General features: G+C 39.9%; 1 pseudogene; it reads right to left on the minus strand.

Moving 5' to 3' along the window:
* Positions 1 to 15,097: 15,097 nt before the first annotated feature.
* On the minus strand, positions 15,098 to 16,721 carry LOC134809839 (syncytin-1-like; annotated as a pseudogene).
* Between the last annotated feature and the right edge of the window lie 1,599 nt (positions 16,722 to 18,320).

Genomic DNA, 18,320 nt, shown 5'->3' on the forward strand with positions numbered 1-18,320 from the left:
TTCATGCAACACTATGGTATTTATCTTCATTTACCTTGTCATGCCTCCTCATTGCCTGCATTTAAAAACGGAGAGGTTCCACATGAAAATCTGGATTGCCAATGTGTCTTAAAATAGCCTACATTCCCAAATGGCAGCAAACAGCTAGATCTCAAAAGCCAGTGGTCCACTATTTCTTGAATGTAAGCTTCAGCTGTCATGTAGCGTCATGCTAAACCTGTGATTTACCTGACTGTAGAGTAAGAGGAATGTGAATTATTTCTTGGACTTGGAGCTCTACCCTATATTTACTCCCATACACACTCATTGTATTCCTGTCTGGTCCCTGTAGGTTGTGAATAGGTTGTGATGCTGATCTAAATCCACTAAGAGATGTAACCAGATTGTCTAAAGGGGAAAGTGAAGGAGACTTTCTGTTTTGAGTGTAGGTGAAGGAGTCACACTGAAGAATGGAAATAGGAGACAGTTCATGGTTTCCAAAGAGACAGACCTGTGAACTGTGAGAAGGGACATTGCCAGCAGACTTTGCAGCAGCCTGCCCTGAGCAGCAATTCCAGAGAGGTGATAGAGGACCAGCCTTGCACAAGGCATCATGTGGAGCTAGGAGTGATGGCCAGAAGACATCCTGCAGGACTGCAGAAGTTGCTTTATGTAACCCAAAATAAAGAGCTATGAAAACCAACTAGCACTGGGCTTCCCACCCACAGCAGTGAGGCTTAAGGGATCTTTCATTGTGCCTTCGATGAATAAAAAGCTAGCCTATCCTTGTGCCAGATATCTTCCTTTTGCCAGATATCTTCCATTTGCCCCTCCAGAACCACTCTCCTCTTTTCTCCATTTTGGTCACTACTCCAGGGCAGCTTATTTATGGATGACATCAGAAAACTCCCAAGTCCTCTGAGTTCCAGTTGAGTTTGGTTAATGGGGACTTCAGGTGATTCTGTGAAGAGTAGGGGCTCTCTCCCTGCAAGATCATCTCAAGCTGGAGACGCCCCACCATCTAAAGATTACTGCTTTTCTCAAGATGACTAAAGCTACGCCAGTCTGTAAGTTCTGCATGCCTGAGGCTGGTAACAACTCTGCTGCTAGCCTCAGGTTATGACATCATGCCCTGCAGTTCCCCTCTACCACACCTTCATTAAACAGAGCATTTCAAATGGATGAAGAAACCCTCATTGGATTAGCCTGTTTCCAACACACCATCTGTTTCCTGCTGGGACCTTGATGGATACAACCCCAATGTGATGGAAGAGTTCACACCTGTCACGCTACAAGAAACAGCATTACAGTGGTAGGAGTAGCAGGGCCGGGATCAGAAGCTGACCATTGAATGAGATTGTTCCCAGATCCACAACAGACGTAGTTTCACCAGGGATCACAGAGCTTCGTAACCAGAAGCACACACTTGATTATAGCAGAAGTTGTAAGTTATATTGGTATCAAAGCTGCTGACTTTATATTTAAATTAAGCACTTCAAACATAGAACTCTATTCAATTAGAAGATTCAAATAGTAATTGCCAACTAAAGGAGAAAAATAAGAGGGAAACAGAAAAGGAGATATTTTATAGAGCGAGATAAAAACACACCGAACTACAAAGAAAAAGAGATGCGAAAAACACAGCACATAGAATTTGAGCTTTCTACTAGGACAGGGCCAGGGGTTCTCTGAGTTTGGCTGGTGAAAGGCTTCTATATAGCAGTTGTATGCTTTAAGGCGAAGCATGGGCTTCAAGGTGTTGTCTACTGCTGCATAGACCTCTTGTCCCCCAGATCCTGCATCCTTTGTAACCCTTAAGCAGATCATGCTGAATGTGGGTCACAAGGCAGGATCCAGACAGGTCAATACACACTGGGAAGAGGGAGTAAGAGAAGGGCTATTTCCCTGTTTATGACTGGAATACTTGAGAAGGGTCTAGGAACTTACCCAGCTTTCCGTTCAAAGACTATGGATGTAGCATAAGAAGACCCAAACCCTGTTTTCTACCTGGGTCCCTTTCCTCAGATGTGGTGCCTCAAAGCCTTAGCTTTACAGCTGTCCCTGCCTTTGTTCACACATTGGGCACCAGATCCTCTCTGTACAGTGGAAATCTTAAGGTCAGGTCTGCTAGTGTGGTGGAATGTTCACAAAAAGCATGGAAAATCGTGTGTAATTGTGTGAGGGACTCGTTTTGTGTGAAGGTTTAAGAAATAGCTGGTATAAGATTTAGTCTTGGCCAGGTGCAGTGGCTCAAACCTGTAATCCCAGCACTTTGGGCAGATTGCTTGAGCTCAGGAGTTCAAAACCAGCCTAGGCAACACGACAAAACCCCATCTCTACCAAATATACAAAAAAAAAAAAAAGAAAGAAAGAAAATAGCCAGGCATGGTGTGCACACCTGTCATCCCAGATACTTAGGAGGCTGAGGTGGGAGGACGGCTTGAGCCTGGGAGGCGGAGAACGCAATGAGCACAGATCATGCCACTGCACTCCATCCTGGGCTACAGAGCGAGACCCTGTCTCAGAAAAAAGAAAACAAAAAAAGATGTAGTCTCATGGAGGTCAATAGCCTGCGTAAGCTGAAAATAGAAAGTGGAACATCTGAGTCATGGTGCTAGTGCACAGTTTGGGCATTGTTCAGGACTACTGGCTGGGGCTAGTGTACAGAGATAATATGTGGGCTTGGAACTGGAGCACTTCACATAGGACCCTCCAAATTCTAGAAAGGACTTGCAGTCACTATTCACAGATGAAATCACCAGATGACAACGGAGCCAATTCTCCTCCTTAGACCAGCCCCCTGGCTCCAAACTTCACAAAGAATTTACAACATTGTAACAGAATGTAACTGTATTCAACTCAGTGTGAATCACACTCATAACATTTGTGCTATGGTTAAATGATTAAAAGAATCCAACTTTTATGTTATTTAAGACAAAGCCTCCTGGAATTGGTTCAAAGGCTGGAATTAATTCAGGAGCTAGTCCATAACTTTGGAGATGCATTTATCCATCATTTGCCATTGGTTACACATTGCCTCAGGGAACATTACCACCCCAAAACCCTCACTTCGGGCTCCCTCTGTGTCCTATATTGTGTCATTGGAAAGCCCTAGAGCCAAAAGCAAAAGTCACACAATGCATGCTTGAGGCATGTTACTGTCAGTACAATGCAAGTCAAAGACTGCCCAAATCCAGCTAGTTCCTCTATCTATAGCTCAAATCAGAAGTCCAAGAGGATGTACAGCTAGTTCCTCTATCTACAGCTCAAATCAGAAGTCCAAGGGTATGTAAGATAAAGTAAAAGGGGTATCTGGTACACAATGTATCTCCGGAAACTCAATTTATAATAAGAGGTGTGCTTAACAAACAAAGAATTAGAGCAGAAAGAATTGAACAGTCTTGAGGTATATTTGGTCCTAACTGCAATGGACCTTGAAAAATTAGATGTGCTTTAGCACAACACATATCTTCGTAAAAAACAGGATATTTTTGTCCATGAAATACAGTTTTTTCTTTATTGTTAGATAGTTGCATATTTTGGCTATATTGACTTTGCTTTGTTATTTTTACTTTTTGCATTTTTATTTAATAGATGATACATTCAAACATCAAAAAGTCCAAAAGTAACTGTTTTAGAAAACTAAACAGAACATCTACATATCCTGTGACCCAGAAATTCCTTATAGATACACAGGAATGTATACCTACGTTACCAAAAGACATGTATGAGATTGTCCATCACAGTACTATTTTCATAATAGCTCTGCCAAATGCTGGCTTCTGGAATATATCACCAAATTATCTGTTCAGAAGATAAAGCTGAGTTTACTGCTTAGCAAAGTAAAGGAGAGCATTATCTTTCAGAGTTTTAGTAGCATCTCAGGGTGGGGGAGGAAAATTATGAAGATTCGGGTTTGGCTTGCTGACCTCCGACCCAAACCTTCTACAAATTTATTGTTTGTAAATTGTAGGGTGCTTCGTGGTATAATTCACTATTCATTCTAAAGGCCTAAGAAGGAGGTGAGCCAATGATGTAAATCTCAACCTGAGGACCAGAGATGAGAGGAAATGAGATGTCCCAGCTCAATGTAGAATGTGTGATTAGGGTTTAATAATATAAAGACATAAAAGTTTAGGATTGATGGACATAAGGAGGCAAGTATTTTGAGGTGAAGCTTTCTAAGATTCTTAGAAAGTACACCATCCTTTGGTGCTATCTATTTAAAAGTGGAACAGCCTGATATTTGTTTAAATGGGATTTTTGTAAGAGTGTTAACAATAAAGTTGTCTGTAACTTGTATCTACCTGGTCAAAGGTTTCCTGAAATATTTACATTAAAATAAACAGTAAATTTGTAGGAGGTTTAGGGCAGAGGTCAGCAAATTACGTCTGTGGGTCAAATCCAGCCTATTTGTTTTTGTAAATAAGGTTTGGAATACTGCCAAATCCTTTCATTACATATGGACTGTAACTGCTTTCCTGCAACACAACCCTGTTATCTGATTCTACTGGCAGCCTGTGCCTTTCATTATCTTTGTGCTACTTTACAGCTTTAAAAGTTGTAGACAATGAATAGTAATGCAAATTACTCTTGCCTGTAGATACATAAATGAATTTTGTCAGCTGAAGATATAATTGATTATTGCCCTTTGGATATTGGTTAATTTTGCAACTATTAGCTAATTTATTTCAGCATTCCTAATTGCCTATATATGTGTCTGTTCTTGGATTCTGTTTGAAGTGGTTTCTTAAATATATATTTGTATTAGTTATGGTTCTCCAGAGAATCAGAACCAATAGGAGATATATATATATACACACACACACACACACACATATATATGTATCATGGATGTCAAAAAGTCCCATAATCTGATGTCTGCAAGCTACAAAGCCAGAAAAGCTGGCAGCATAATTCATTATTCATTCTGAAGGCCTGAGAACCAAGTGAGCCAATGATGCAAATCCCAATTACAGGGCCAGAGAAGGTGAGATGAGATGAGATGAGATGAGATGAGATGAGATGAGATGAGATGAGATGAGATGAGATGAGATGTCCCAGCTCAAGCAGTTTAGTTAGGAAAAAAGGAACAAACTCCTTCTTCCTCTGCTTTTTCTTCTACGCAGGCCCTCAACAGATTGGAAGATGCCCAGGCAGTTGGGGATGGCAATCTGCTTTCTCAATCTACTGATTCAAATGCTAATCTCATCCAGAAACATCCTCACAGACATACCCAGAGATGATCTTTAATCTGGGCCAGTGAAATTGACACATGAAATTTAACCATTACAATATCTCACCAGTGTCCTCATTAATTGATGAGTTAAATAAAACCTTTGACATGTGTGCATTTTATATGTGTATGGGAATTTTGATTTTGCCTTTTTTAGTGATTAATTTTTAACAGAAGTGGGCAGTCATGCATGGGGTTATCAGTCACTGGGGAGCAAGTAGTGACCAGAGCACACCTGAGCAGACTGCTGAGGTGCAGGTAATGCTCCATTCCTAGATATGGGTGCCGATTACACAGATGAACACTTTTCAGCAGTAGACTGAGGTTCTTCGCAATTTTCTGAATACATGTTGTACTTCAATGAAAAACTCATTTTAAAATAAATATGTAAATAAACAAAACATCAAAAGGTATCTAGAGAAATATCTCCCCCCAGCTAATGACTTCCCACCTCAACATTAGCCACTGTTATTAGGTATTTTTATTTATCATTCCAGACTTTTTTTTAAAGGATATACAAGGAAATAAGAATACAGGTTCTTATTCCCTCAGCACTTTTTTGCACAAAAGATAGCATGAAAGATACAACATACACCCTGTTCTGTGCCTTTTATTTTTCACTTAACAATGAATCTTGGAGATCTCTTCTTATCAGTACATGGAGCTCCTCCATTCTTTATTACAGCTCCATTGTATTTCATTAAATGGATGTGCCACACTTTATTTAACCAGCCCTGTCTATTGATGGGCATTTGGGTTGTTTCTAATCTTTTGCTCCACAGAAATATATTGAGCTCCTAGATAATAATAAGAAAAAGACAGGAAGGGAGAGGAGAAAGAGAGATGGAAATTGGGAGTGAGAATGGGTTGTCAGTGGCACAAAGGCCTGAGCACTTGTGGGGGTAGGGAATGCCCAAGATTAGGGTATGTAGCTGTGACACCAAAGACCAACTATTTTTCCTTTAAATTTTGCCCTCCACCAGCCTTGAAATTTGACTTTTTTTAAGGTTACCTACTTTAACAAAAGGAAGTCAACACACACTGCCTTTTCTCCAAGGAGGCTGGATAGTTTGCATACATTGGACATACAGAAATTCATATAACAATGATTCAAATAGCGGTCTTCCTCAACTGTGATAAAAACAAGAAGAGCTGATTCCAAACAGCTAGTATTTTATTTCCAGGAATGAAATGCTAACAGTTTCCTGCTTTACCACTTACCCTAAAGCAAAGAGAACCACTTACTCAGTGGGCCACAGGAGGCTGTGACTCCCAAAGCCACTGCCCAGCAGAATGACAAGCCCAATTTGCAATTCTCCCTTATTTTCCATCCCTCTAGGATTGAAATGCCTCGCTGCTTCTTCCTAACCAAAGTTTATTTTATCAAGGAAGCACCATGTTCTTTCAGGTCTAGAGAAGCCCCCTCTGAACTGGAAAAGACAAAAAACGATTGTTCTCGTTTGCACAACTGCTTGGAAAGATAATGAGATTACTGGCATCAAGGGAAAATTTAAATTTTTCCCCAGGCAAGAAGACTTTCTCTGCTCCAGGAGGAAGGTAGTTGAGAATTTACTGCACAACCTAGCTGGAAAAAAATAAGGAGCCTAATAAACCCAGGCCATTTAAGCACATACATGCACATGCATCCAGAAATTCTCTGTGCTGTAATTTATGCAAATGTCTTAATTCATGATTAAAAGGTAATTGGGATCACTTTAATGGCCTTTTCTTCCTCTTAGACTGCCTCAGTGGCAGACCCCTGTCACATCAATTGTGGGTGTTAATATATCAGTTCCAATGATTTTGTCTTAAAAATAACTTTGCTGCAGAGGCTGCCTTAGGGAGCTCAGTCTCCAAGGAGGAAGCTACGTAACAGCCAGTCCATTCTGATCTCCCAGTTATTGACATGCAGAAGAAGAAACATTCACTTTTAATAATAGGGCTCTCTTTCATGCAAAGATAGTACAGGATTTCTAAGAATAAATAATTCATGCTCCTCCAAGCTCTCTGAGAATAAATTTGTTCCTTTTCTGTTTTGTTTTTCTTCAGGATATGACATCTTAGGAAGAAGGGACTGGGGGAAAGAAAGCACTTTCTGCTTCTGTGGATATAAACACACAGTGTTTTATTCCCTAGTGCAACAAAACCTCAAGATCAACAGACAAGAGCTGAAAACCCTTTCCCACCAGACACAGTGCCATCTAAATGTTCTCTCAAAAGATAGCATCTCATAAACAGTTTCAACAAAAGGATGTCAGTTTTTCCTTTATGTGCATGCACAAAATCACTTTTCAGGAAAAAAAATGACCATTACCGAATCCATCATAAAATTAATTACATTTAGTTGATCACGTTGGCTGACTGGTTATAACTCTTGCTGTATTTTCAAAAAGTGTGTTTCATTTTATTTGTCATTAAAGGAAAAAATATTGTAGTTTTCCAATATACTGTCTATTGGTGGTTCTCAAACTTCAGTGTATGCCACAATTGCCAAAGAAATTTAACTAAATGCAGATTCCTTGGCACTGTCCCTCAAAATTCCTATTTACTTTTTCTGGTATAAGGTACAGATAATTCTGATTTACTTAAGCTACGGTTTTAGAAACACTACACTCTAATTCTAATTATTCATGTTAGTTCTCATGAAAATATTCACATTAATTCTAATGAAATATAATGTGACAATACTGTATGTAAGAATTTCCTCCCTGACTTAATTTTGATATGAATAGGAGGCAGGGAAATACTGAGTAGAAGGGGGCAGTTCCCCAGCAAAGGCCCCACCCTGAACCCTGGAAACCCATGGCCCTAAAAGGGAACAGGCATTTCTGTTTTTGCACCCAAATGTTGCCTTTTCCAAGACCATTCTGGCCTGCCATGCCCCTATCCTGTGTCCATATAAATTCCAAGCTCCACTGGCAAAGTGGCAGAATGGCATGACAGAGAAGTAGAGAATAGAAGGAGTGTCTGAACATCAGGAAGATTTTGGCTGGGGACGGTCGGAGAGAGATCAGCTGCAGGATGACTGAACTCCAGGGGAAGATCATCTTCCCACTCCATCCCCTTTCCAGGTCCCCATCCATCCCACTGAGAGCCACCCCCATCACTCAATAAAATCCCCACATTCACCATCCTTCAAGTTCGTGTGACCTGATTCTCTCGGGATCCTGGACAAGGACCTGGGTACCAAGAGGGCAGGGTGTAAAAGGCTGTCACCCTGACTCTCCACTGAGCTGGAATAGCCATCCATGGACAGCAACTGCTAAAAGAGCATTAAGTGTAATATATCCCTAGATGCTAAAGTGGAGTTGAAGCCCAAAAGTGCTCACCCCAGCTCCTGCACCTGCCCATCTGCATGCTCCTACTCCCATAAGGGGTTTGAGCATGCAGTGGCCCAGCAAACAAGCCACATCCCTGTTGCAAGTCCCACAATGGGGTCAGGGAACTCTCCCGTTTTAATTTCATTGGTAATTTCCTAAAATTGACTGTTGATTCCTATGTTCCTTTCAATGGATTGCTCTTTTGAGGAAATTACATATTTAGATTATCTAAATGATGCTGTGAAGTCATAATTCTTGACAAAACTGAAGCAGGAAAAGAAAAGTGCCACAAAACTGGGGAGACAAGAAGTTCATTGAAGAGCTGATAAAAGTTATGTGCCCCTTTCCAAGAAAAAATTAAGGCACATTCACACAAATTTTACACCATTTCAATAGGTTCACAGACCTCAGACTAGAGATTTCTATCCTAATGTGTTCATAAGTCACAAATTTAAAGGCAAATTCTTATTTGAGTTTAGGAATATGAAGGCAATATGTTCTGTCACACAGTGTGACTACAACTAAATGTAGTATCATGGAAGCTTCATGAAACATGAGGCAGGTCTTCCAGTTCTAAGAAACATAAAAGACACTTGTTAACAAACATGCCACTTCCAAACTTTCTGATGTAAAATAAAGTTTAGCAGCTAATTACTTCCTGTAATTCATGGAAGTAGCCAGAGCCGATAATTTTAAATCCAAAAGTACAAGAATTTAAGAAGGAAAATGTTAAGAATGGGATAGAAACAGGATGAGTTTTTGTAGTTGATTTCTTATATTCCTGAAATAAACCCCAAAATCTCTAATTTTGTTGATACCTTAATACTGTGTAAAGCATTCTGTTATGCGTTAGTTACTAATTCTACATGGACTGCCTATTATATCGTATTTAATAATTCAGCAAAAGAGAAGACCACTAGCAAAGTCTAAGCAGAGCCAGAAATTCCATGAAGATATTAAGTTTGCTCATTGTATTTTATCTATCTGATTGCACAATTAGAGGAATGGTGAGATCATGTCTACAAAGAAAAGTGAGCCTCTCTAAAGAAAGATATTACAATAATGCAAAGCATTGCTTCACCATCTTAAAATGGAATATCATTGCCATCCATTTAAAAAGTTCTAGGAGAATTAAATAAACTGAGAGTTTTTAAAAAGACTTTGTCCAGAGGCAAGGATAGATGAGGGACTATTAATCCAGACTGTGACCAGTTGCTTATTGTTTGTAAGAAACTAACACAATATTTAGTGGCTTAAAGTAACAATTTGCTTATGCTTCTGTGGGTCAGTATTTTGGGCTGCATTCATCTGGAACAGTTTCAATCTATGCTCTATGTGGTGTCAACGGGGCTCACTCATCTGTCTGAGGCCTCAGCTGGAACAATGTGAATGATTGAGATGACTGAGCCATCTGGGTCTCTCTCCACATGGTCTCTCATTCCCCCATAGACAGGGCTCCAAGAGGACTAAAACAAAACCTTCAAAGTCTCTTAAGACCTCAGCTCAGATCTCACATAGTGTCACTTCCACTGTATTATGTTGATCAAAGGAAGCTACAAAGCCAGCCAACAGTGGGGAAATAAACTCTACCTCTTCACAGGAGGAACTGCAAATAATTTGTGGCTGTTTTTATCTAACAAAAATACTATTCCGTAAAACTGTACTACATGCAATGCAAGATTTTTTCTAAATAGAAAAGAAAATGCATTTCATTAAGAAACTATTGACCTGAATGCTAAAGAATGATAAGCGGGTAAATGTACTTTGTGACAACTTGATGAGCTGTTGTATTTTGTTGGGGATAGGAGGTGCAGAAAGATGGATGGAATGCTAGACACATGATGTATCCATTTGGATAAATTATTCTGGTAAGTTCCAAAAGCTATAAGAAACTGTTACCTCTAATTTTAATAACTATTGTTAAGTTGATGGATTAGCAAATATCATGCCAATATTAATATCTAAGATAAAATGGTTTTGTTTCAACACTGATTGCGTGACATGAACCCATGCACTAGTTAACTAGATCCAACTGTCAAATGACATCACATAGCTCTTTTAAAAGAAGAAATATGTTTCAAGTACATAAAGTGGGTTGTGATGTGGAATAACAAAAAATCTTTTCACATGTTTTCAACTATGTCTCCACTTTAAACAGAAGAAAAAATACAGAAACAAGCAAATAGGAAATTTTAACAGACTTGTAGTTATGTGTATTCTAGTCCTAATATACCAGGAATTTGCTTCATGACATTACATAAAATAGAGATTCCTCCAACACAATTACAGTGGCAGTAGATAATATCTGTATAGTTCTTCCAGTTTTAATATTACTACATACACAACTATGCACATATAAGCATAGATGCATATACACATAAACATACATGCAGATAGAGAAAGAGAAAGAACTTTCAGAAAATAATATTGTCTTTGAGAAAAACACAATTAAGGAATGCACTTTTTGTTACTGTTCTTGGCCCTTTATTCCCAAACGAATTACTCACTAAATACTTAAAACTCTAAATCTTTCATTTTAGCAAAAACCTTTGATATTCCATTTATGCTATCATAGTAGGCTTCTTTTAAAGAGTTCTTCTTAACAAACATTTTTTAAAATAGTTCTAAATTGGATTGTCCCACCATGACAACATCATAAAAACTAAATTTTAGAATTATAGAAATGGAAGAATCTAGTTTTACTTTGTTTTTTAGCCATTAAAATGTATACTAATATAGCTTGCATTGAGTGTTCTATTTACAAACATTTCAAACCATTTATGAATGTTGTTTATATATATTTAGAACACTTCTATAAAAATTGAAGGCTAATGTTATTGTACCAATTTTCCTTACAGAAAAATTGAGTAATAAATTGGTGGAGAACTTGCTGCCATGTTCTTGTTAACAGATGATGGATTAACAGATGGGAGCCCAGATAATGGGAAATTTTAATCAGATTCAACATACTTCTTGCAAAGACAGGCAAACTTTTTCGAGTCTAGAAATGTACTTTGGTAGGCTGATAAGCTTTAAATAAAACATGATTAACAGAGATTTTGGCTATCATCTGTGATAGAGTATTAGAGAACTGACTTACCCTCCCACCTGAAACAATAAAAAAACAGACAAAATACATAAAACAAAAATGTTAAGACATTGAACGTCAGGCAATATAAGACAATGATTCTTGAGAGAAGAAAAACAAAAGATACCCTAGATATCCCAACTAACTGACTAGAGAGAGATTCTAGGGTATAACACATGGAGAAGGAATCCAAAAGGAATCCAGAGGTATCCCTGTATTGAGGAAATAGACCTTGAAATCCAGGGAGGCCAAGACTACTACAGTTTGTGGAGCAGAATACCAGAAAAGAGACAACTTCACAGACAACTACAGAAATCTGCAAAGGATCCCATTTGGATTTTCAGAGTAGTATCGGTCAGTCTGTAAGTGTAAGAAAACTACTTGAAGCTACAGAAAAAAGCAAAACCCAAAAGAAACAAAAGGAACAATCTTTGGAGATCACACAGCTCAGAAATAGTCTCTGTTCCTCAGCCAGAGTGGAAACTCACTTAATCCATGAGATACTTTAGAATATCAGAAGGTATTGCCTCAACAGTGGGCTAAAAAATAGCTACAAACTAAATGCAGCTGTGGTCCCACCTAACAAAGCTCAAAAGCAAGCCTAGATGGATCAAACTATTTTTAAATTTTTTAATTACATTCCAAAAGAAAGCTCAAAAATATGTATTAATTTTTCAAAAATATTCAACATTCAACAAGGTAAACTCACAATGTCTGGCACCTAATCAAAAATTACCAGACATGAAAAGAGGCAGGACAATGTGATTCACAATGAGGAAGAAAATAAGTCAAGCAAAACTGACCCAGAAATGACAATGTTGGTAGAATACAGACAAGTACGTTAAATTATTATCAGTCTATTCCATATTTTCAAAAAGTCAGATAAAAACTTACACATGTAAATAAAGATATTTGAGAAATTCTAAAAAAACAAATTAAACTTCTAGAGAAAAAAATATAGTGACTGAGGGGAAAAATACATTGAAATGTGATTAACAGTGGCTTAGACTTTGCAGAAGAAAAAATGACTGAACTTGGAGACATGGCAAGAAAAACTATTAGAAATAAAGCATGAAGAAGAGAGATTTTTTTTCTAAATGAACAAAACAATAGTAAGTTGTGAAAGAACTACATTCAATTGGAGTCCCCAGAAGAGGTGAGACAGAGGAATTGGAAAAATATCCTTTAAAATAATGGCTGAATTTATGCCATGATTGGTGAAAACTATAAACCCACAGATCCAAGGAGCTCCGTGGACCCCAAGCCTAATAACATGGAAAAAATTACACTGTGGTATACCATAATTAAATTTCTTTAAAACTGTGGAAAAGAAAGCAATCTTAAAAGCAGCCAGAGTAAAAATAATCACTATGGCAGAGAAAAAAAAAATGAGAGTGGGCTTCTCTTCAGAAACAATGCAAGCCAGAAAATAATGGAGCAATATACTCAAAGTACTGAAAGAAAAATAAAGTCAACCCAGAATTCTATATGCAGCAATAAAGGCAAAATAAAAAATTTTCAGACTGACAAAACCTGAAAGAATTCACCAAAAAATCTTCACTACAATGAACATTAAAGAAAACCATTCAAGCAGAGGAAAGGGACACCAAATAGAAATCTGGATCTACACAATGGAATGAGGAGTGACAGTAAATATGAAGATTTCTTTTCTTAGTTTTTAAAAATCTTAAAATAATTGACACATTAAAACAAAAATGATTACAATGTTTTATGGAGTTTATAACACATGTATAAGTAAAATGAATGACAGTGATAACACAAAGGCCAGGAGCCTGGAAATGAAAGCATATTGTAAAAAGTTTCCTTTTTTTTTTTTTTTGAGACAGAGTCTCACTGTGTTGCCCATGCTGAAGTGCAATGGCATAAACTCGGCTCACTGCAAATTCTACCTCCTGGGTTCAAGCGATTCTCCTGCCTCACCCTCCCAAGTAGCTGGGATTACAGGAGTGTGCCACCATGCCCAGCTAATTTTTTGTATCTTTAGTAGAGACAGGGTTCCACCACATTAGCCAGGCTGGTCTCAAACTCCTGACCTCGTGATCCACCCACCTTGGCCTCCCACAGTGCTGAGATTACAGGCGTGAGCCACCACACTCAGCCCAAAGTTTCTTATACATACATGCAGTGGTATGATGACACTTGAAGGTAGACTGAGACAATCTTAAGATGTATACTATAAACTATGTAGCAACCACTAAAAATATAAAACTAAGAGTTAGAGCTAGTAAGCCAATAAAGGAGATAAAATGGATTCATTAAAAACACACAATCCAAAAGAAGGCAAAAAGAACAAAGAGCAAATGGAACAAAGAGAAAATAAATAGCAAGATAGATTTTGAAACCACCTTTGCAAAAATTATAACTGAGAAAATCATGGTAGTGAAAAAGATCTAACTCCATCTTGCTTCTAACCATCAAGTTGTCCTTGTTCATTCCTGGGCCTAGGTCGAACTTTGGGAGGAACTTAGTTTACAGTTTAACTTTGAAACAAAGATGATAACAACCCTTTCTCAAAACAAATGCTCTTCCTGCCTGGGGACTAGACTGCCTTTGCAGGACTAACAAATTAGCCATAAAGTTAGAAATTATGGTTTAGGAGTCATGTAGCTGGAGGCTGCAAGATTCTGAACCTCCCCAAATTGCTTCTGGGAATAATGTTGTTCCTGGGGGGTCCTTGCTCCCAGAGCTCCCAAGATGGTGGTGGGCTGCTTCCAAGATGGTGGCAAGCCTCTTGTTCTCTGACCTGGGGTTCTTGGCCTCATGCATTCCACGGAATGGAATCTCGGGCTATGCAGTGAGTGTTATAGCTCTATTAGAAGCTGTGGGTCACCGAAGAGAACTGTGGAACCCAGTGGCTAGTGTTCAGCTTGATTAGGGCACTTAACCATACAGGAACAATGGTGACCCTTTAGCCCAATTGGGAGCAGCAATAGGTGCCTCACTGAATCAGGAGCACAGCAAACACCCTGCTGGATCTGGAGGGGTGGAAGTCAGCGGCAGGTCTGCAACGGTGGCAAACAGCAGTGGTGCATGGCAAGCAAAAGCTCAGTTCGAGCTGTAACAAACGGACCAGAAGAGTGTGCAGTTGCAGGATTTTAATAGAGTGAAAACAGAGCTCCTGTACAAAGGGAGGGGACCCAAAGTGGGTAACCATTGCTGGCTCTAATGCCTGGGTTTATATCCTGATCATTGTCCCTCCCCCTGTGCTCTCAGTTGATAGATGATTAGCTCCTTTTTTTGCCTAATTAGCATTTTAGTAAGCTCTCTTTACTACCTGATTGGTGGGGTGTGAGCTAAGTTGCAAGCCCTGTGTTTAAAGGTGGATGCAGTCACCTTCCCAGCTAGGCTTAGGGATTCTTAGTCAGACTAGGAAATCCAGCTAGTCCTGTCTCTCAGTCCCCCGTCTCAACAAGAAAACCCAAGTGCTGCCAGGGAGGTTAGCCGACGACCACTCTAACTGCTTCCTGCTGAATTGGGGTGTAGTAGGGGTTGTGCAGTTGGGATTTCCTTGGGAGAAGTGACTTCAATGTCATTAACATTGGAGCATGGGCTAGCAGGCCAGTCCAGGGGTCCATGGTAGATCTTAGTCATGGACTGTGTCTGGGGCTCCATTTGAAGAACACTTGTAGCTTTACAGCTTTGATTCTGGAAGAGACAAACTTAACAAAGAGATTAAAGATACAGGGTCCAAAGAGGAGTAACAATATTATAGCTGCTAGAGGTCCTAAGAAGGGGAGAATCCAGTGCATCCATTGGCAGAGGAGGCCCCAGCGTCTGGTGTTTTGAAGCTCCTCTGCTCTATGTTGTATTCGATCTTGAATTTCTTTAACTTTCTCAGTGATGATTCTGGATTGATTAACATAATAACATTCTTCCCCTAAAAATAAATAGGTTCCCCCTCTTTCAGCAGTTAGCAAGTCTAAAGCTCTTTGATTTTGAAGGACTACTGCTGCTAGGGAGTTAAGTTGATCTTGCAAGGTGACCAGTGAGTTGGCGACCCAATCCATGTCACCATTTAGTTCTTGAGATAGTTTATAGTAGAACTGAGTAGAGGTTTTGATACCACCAATGCCAGTACCTAGTCTGTCTAGCACTCCTGCTCCAATAACAAAAGAAAGAATGGGTACTCTTTTGTTATGGGACTTAGGTATGACATAATTGTATAAATCTTGTTCAGTGTAGATGATCATGGGGGCACTAAGAATGAGAGGAAGCACATAGATTCTGAAGAGCCATTCAAACAATGATAGGCTGAGGTACCACAAACAAAAAATATTCCTGAGGGTAGGCAGACTATTCGTGTGGGAGGAGTTACCCTCCTGATGCATTGGGAGTTGGTTGTGTCTATAGTATTGCTAAATTTTACACAGGTGAGGTTTGAGCTATGGGTTATCTCCAAATTGGAAACAAGAGGTCCTACTAAAACAGAAGTGGTATTTATTTCTGTGCTGAAGTTGTTCCATTGTTCAGGTACAGGGATTGAAATGTATGGCCTGAAGTGCAGGGGGAAGCACATCCAACAGTTAGTAGGGTTTTGGGCCAAGGCCTCATGGAGCCCAGTGAGGGTGGTATTAAATAGGCTTACCAGGCAAGTATGGGTACGGAGGGTTTCATGTAGTTTTGAGAGCTCTAGTCCTTTTTAGGGGCTAGGGGTGCTATGCACCCAGGTCAGTTGGGAGATTACTTCCTTTACATGTTTTTCTCTTGCCTGATCTTGAACTCCACCCCCATCAGACATACCAGTACGGGTCAAGTAAGTCCAACAGACAGTGGCTCCAAGTCCTCCAGGACAACTAGGATTAACCATTTTCCCTGTCCAATAATAAGTATTTGCATGCATGCAAAGAGTGGCAGAGTTATAGCAGTTGTGGGGCATATGGGTGTGGGTGGTGAAGCTGGGGTTTCACTTAGAAAAACTCCTAAATGATGGGGCATTAATATTTCTGGGAAGCCACATTCTCCATAGAAGCTCTTGGTAAGGGGAGCTACTGGTCATACAGTGGCATGGAGTGGGTTCAGTGAGAGTGAAAGGGTGTAAGAGAACAGTAAAGGGAAAAATATGATAAGGGAGGGCCATGGGGATTTACGATTTTCGTTACTTTCCTCACAGTTGTTGCGTGAAGAGGAGGCGCAGACTCTCTAGAGGTTCCCAGCAATAGCTAGTGTTATCTCCTGGATTTTCGGGTTCCTTTGGCAGTATCCAGGGTTTGACTTGAGTGTGATGTATCCAAGACTCCACTCCAGCCCCTTTAACCATGGTTGGGGTAGATAAAATGATGGTAGGGTCCTTCCCAGGATGTATCTAGGGATGGGGAATTAGAGGGAAGGGACTTAACTAATATCATGTCACCAAGGTGGAATAATTCCTTTCCCTCCTCTCGGGGACAGGTTCCTTGTAATGTTTTAAGAACTTGTTGATATTTGGCTAAGGAAGTGATGTCTGCAACTAAGTTGGCTGTCTCTCAGTCAAGCACAAGGTCATTGGTTAGGAAGGGCCATCCATACAGCATTTCGTATGAGCTAAGTCCTCCTTTTTGGGAACAGTTTCAGATTCTTAGTAAGGCTATAGGCAACAGAGCAGGCCACGTGAGGTGGGTTTCCTGGGTTAGCTTTTTTGGATGTCATTTGAGTTTTTCATTCATTTTCTCAACTTTCCCTAAGGATTGTGGCCTCCAGGTGCAGTGTAAGTGATATTGTATGCCTAATGCCTGGGATACTCCCTGGGTTACTGTCGCCTTGAAAGCGGGGCCATTGTCACTCTGTAAGCCTCGGGAAGTCCGAATCTGGGAATTATTTCATGAACTAGTATCTTTATTATCTCTCGGGCCTTTTCTGTCCTGCAGTGGAAGGCCTCTCCCCAACCAGTAAAAGTATCTAGCCAAACTAGTAGATACTGAAATCCTGAGATTTGGGCATGTGGGTAAAATCCAGTTGCCAGTCTTCTCCTGGGTAATGGCCTGTTCTTTGTTCTCCTGAAGGAGCTTGGTGATAAGGCAGGGGATTATTTCTTTGGCACACTTCACAGGCCCTGACTATCTGCTTGATAGTTTTGAAAAGGCCTGGTCCAGTAAATAATGATTTGGCCATCTGATGGGTGCTATCAATGCCTAAGTGAAACGTTTGGTGAAGGGTTTTAAGTAATTTCTATTGGTTAGCTGCAGGCAAAAGTATTTGTCCTTCTTCAGTGGCTAGCCATCCTGAGGAGAGGAAACTATGTCCTTGTGAGGTTCCCCATTCTATGTCTCCTGCGGAGTAAGGGGCTTGGTTTCCCAGAGGGGATTACCCCATACTAGGGGTCCTTCTATAAGGATTTCTAATGGAGTGTCCTGCCTTGTGGCTCTTTTGGCTTCAATATCCACTTGGCAGTTCCCTTCTATTTCCCTTTCCTTTCCGATGACCCCAGCAGTGTAAGACTGCCACCTCTTTAGGTTTCTCTACAGCCAATAATAATCTCCTAATGGCTTCCTGATGTTTGATAGGTGTTCCCTCAGAAGTTAGGAATTACCTTTCTCTCCATATTGCTGCATGGGCGTGGAGGACTAGGTAAGCATACTTAGATTCTGTATATATATTTACCATTTTTCCGTCCCCTAATTCTAGTGCCTGAGTGAGGGCTATTAGTTCTGCCATCTGAGCGCTAGTTCCTGGAGTGAGGTGATTACTTTCAAGTATTGCA

This window comes from Pan troglodytes, chromosome 3 (assembly GCF_028858775.2).
Source record: "Pan troglodytes isolate AG18354 chromosome 3, NHGRI_mPanTro3-v2.0_pri, whole genome shotgun sequence".
Classification (NCBI taxonomy): Eukaryota; Metazoa; Chordata; class Mammalia; order Primates; family Hominidae; genus Pan; species Pan troglodytes.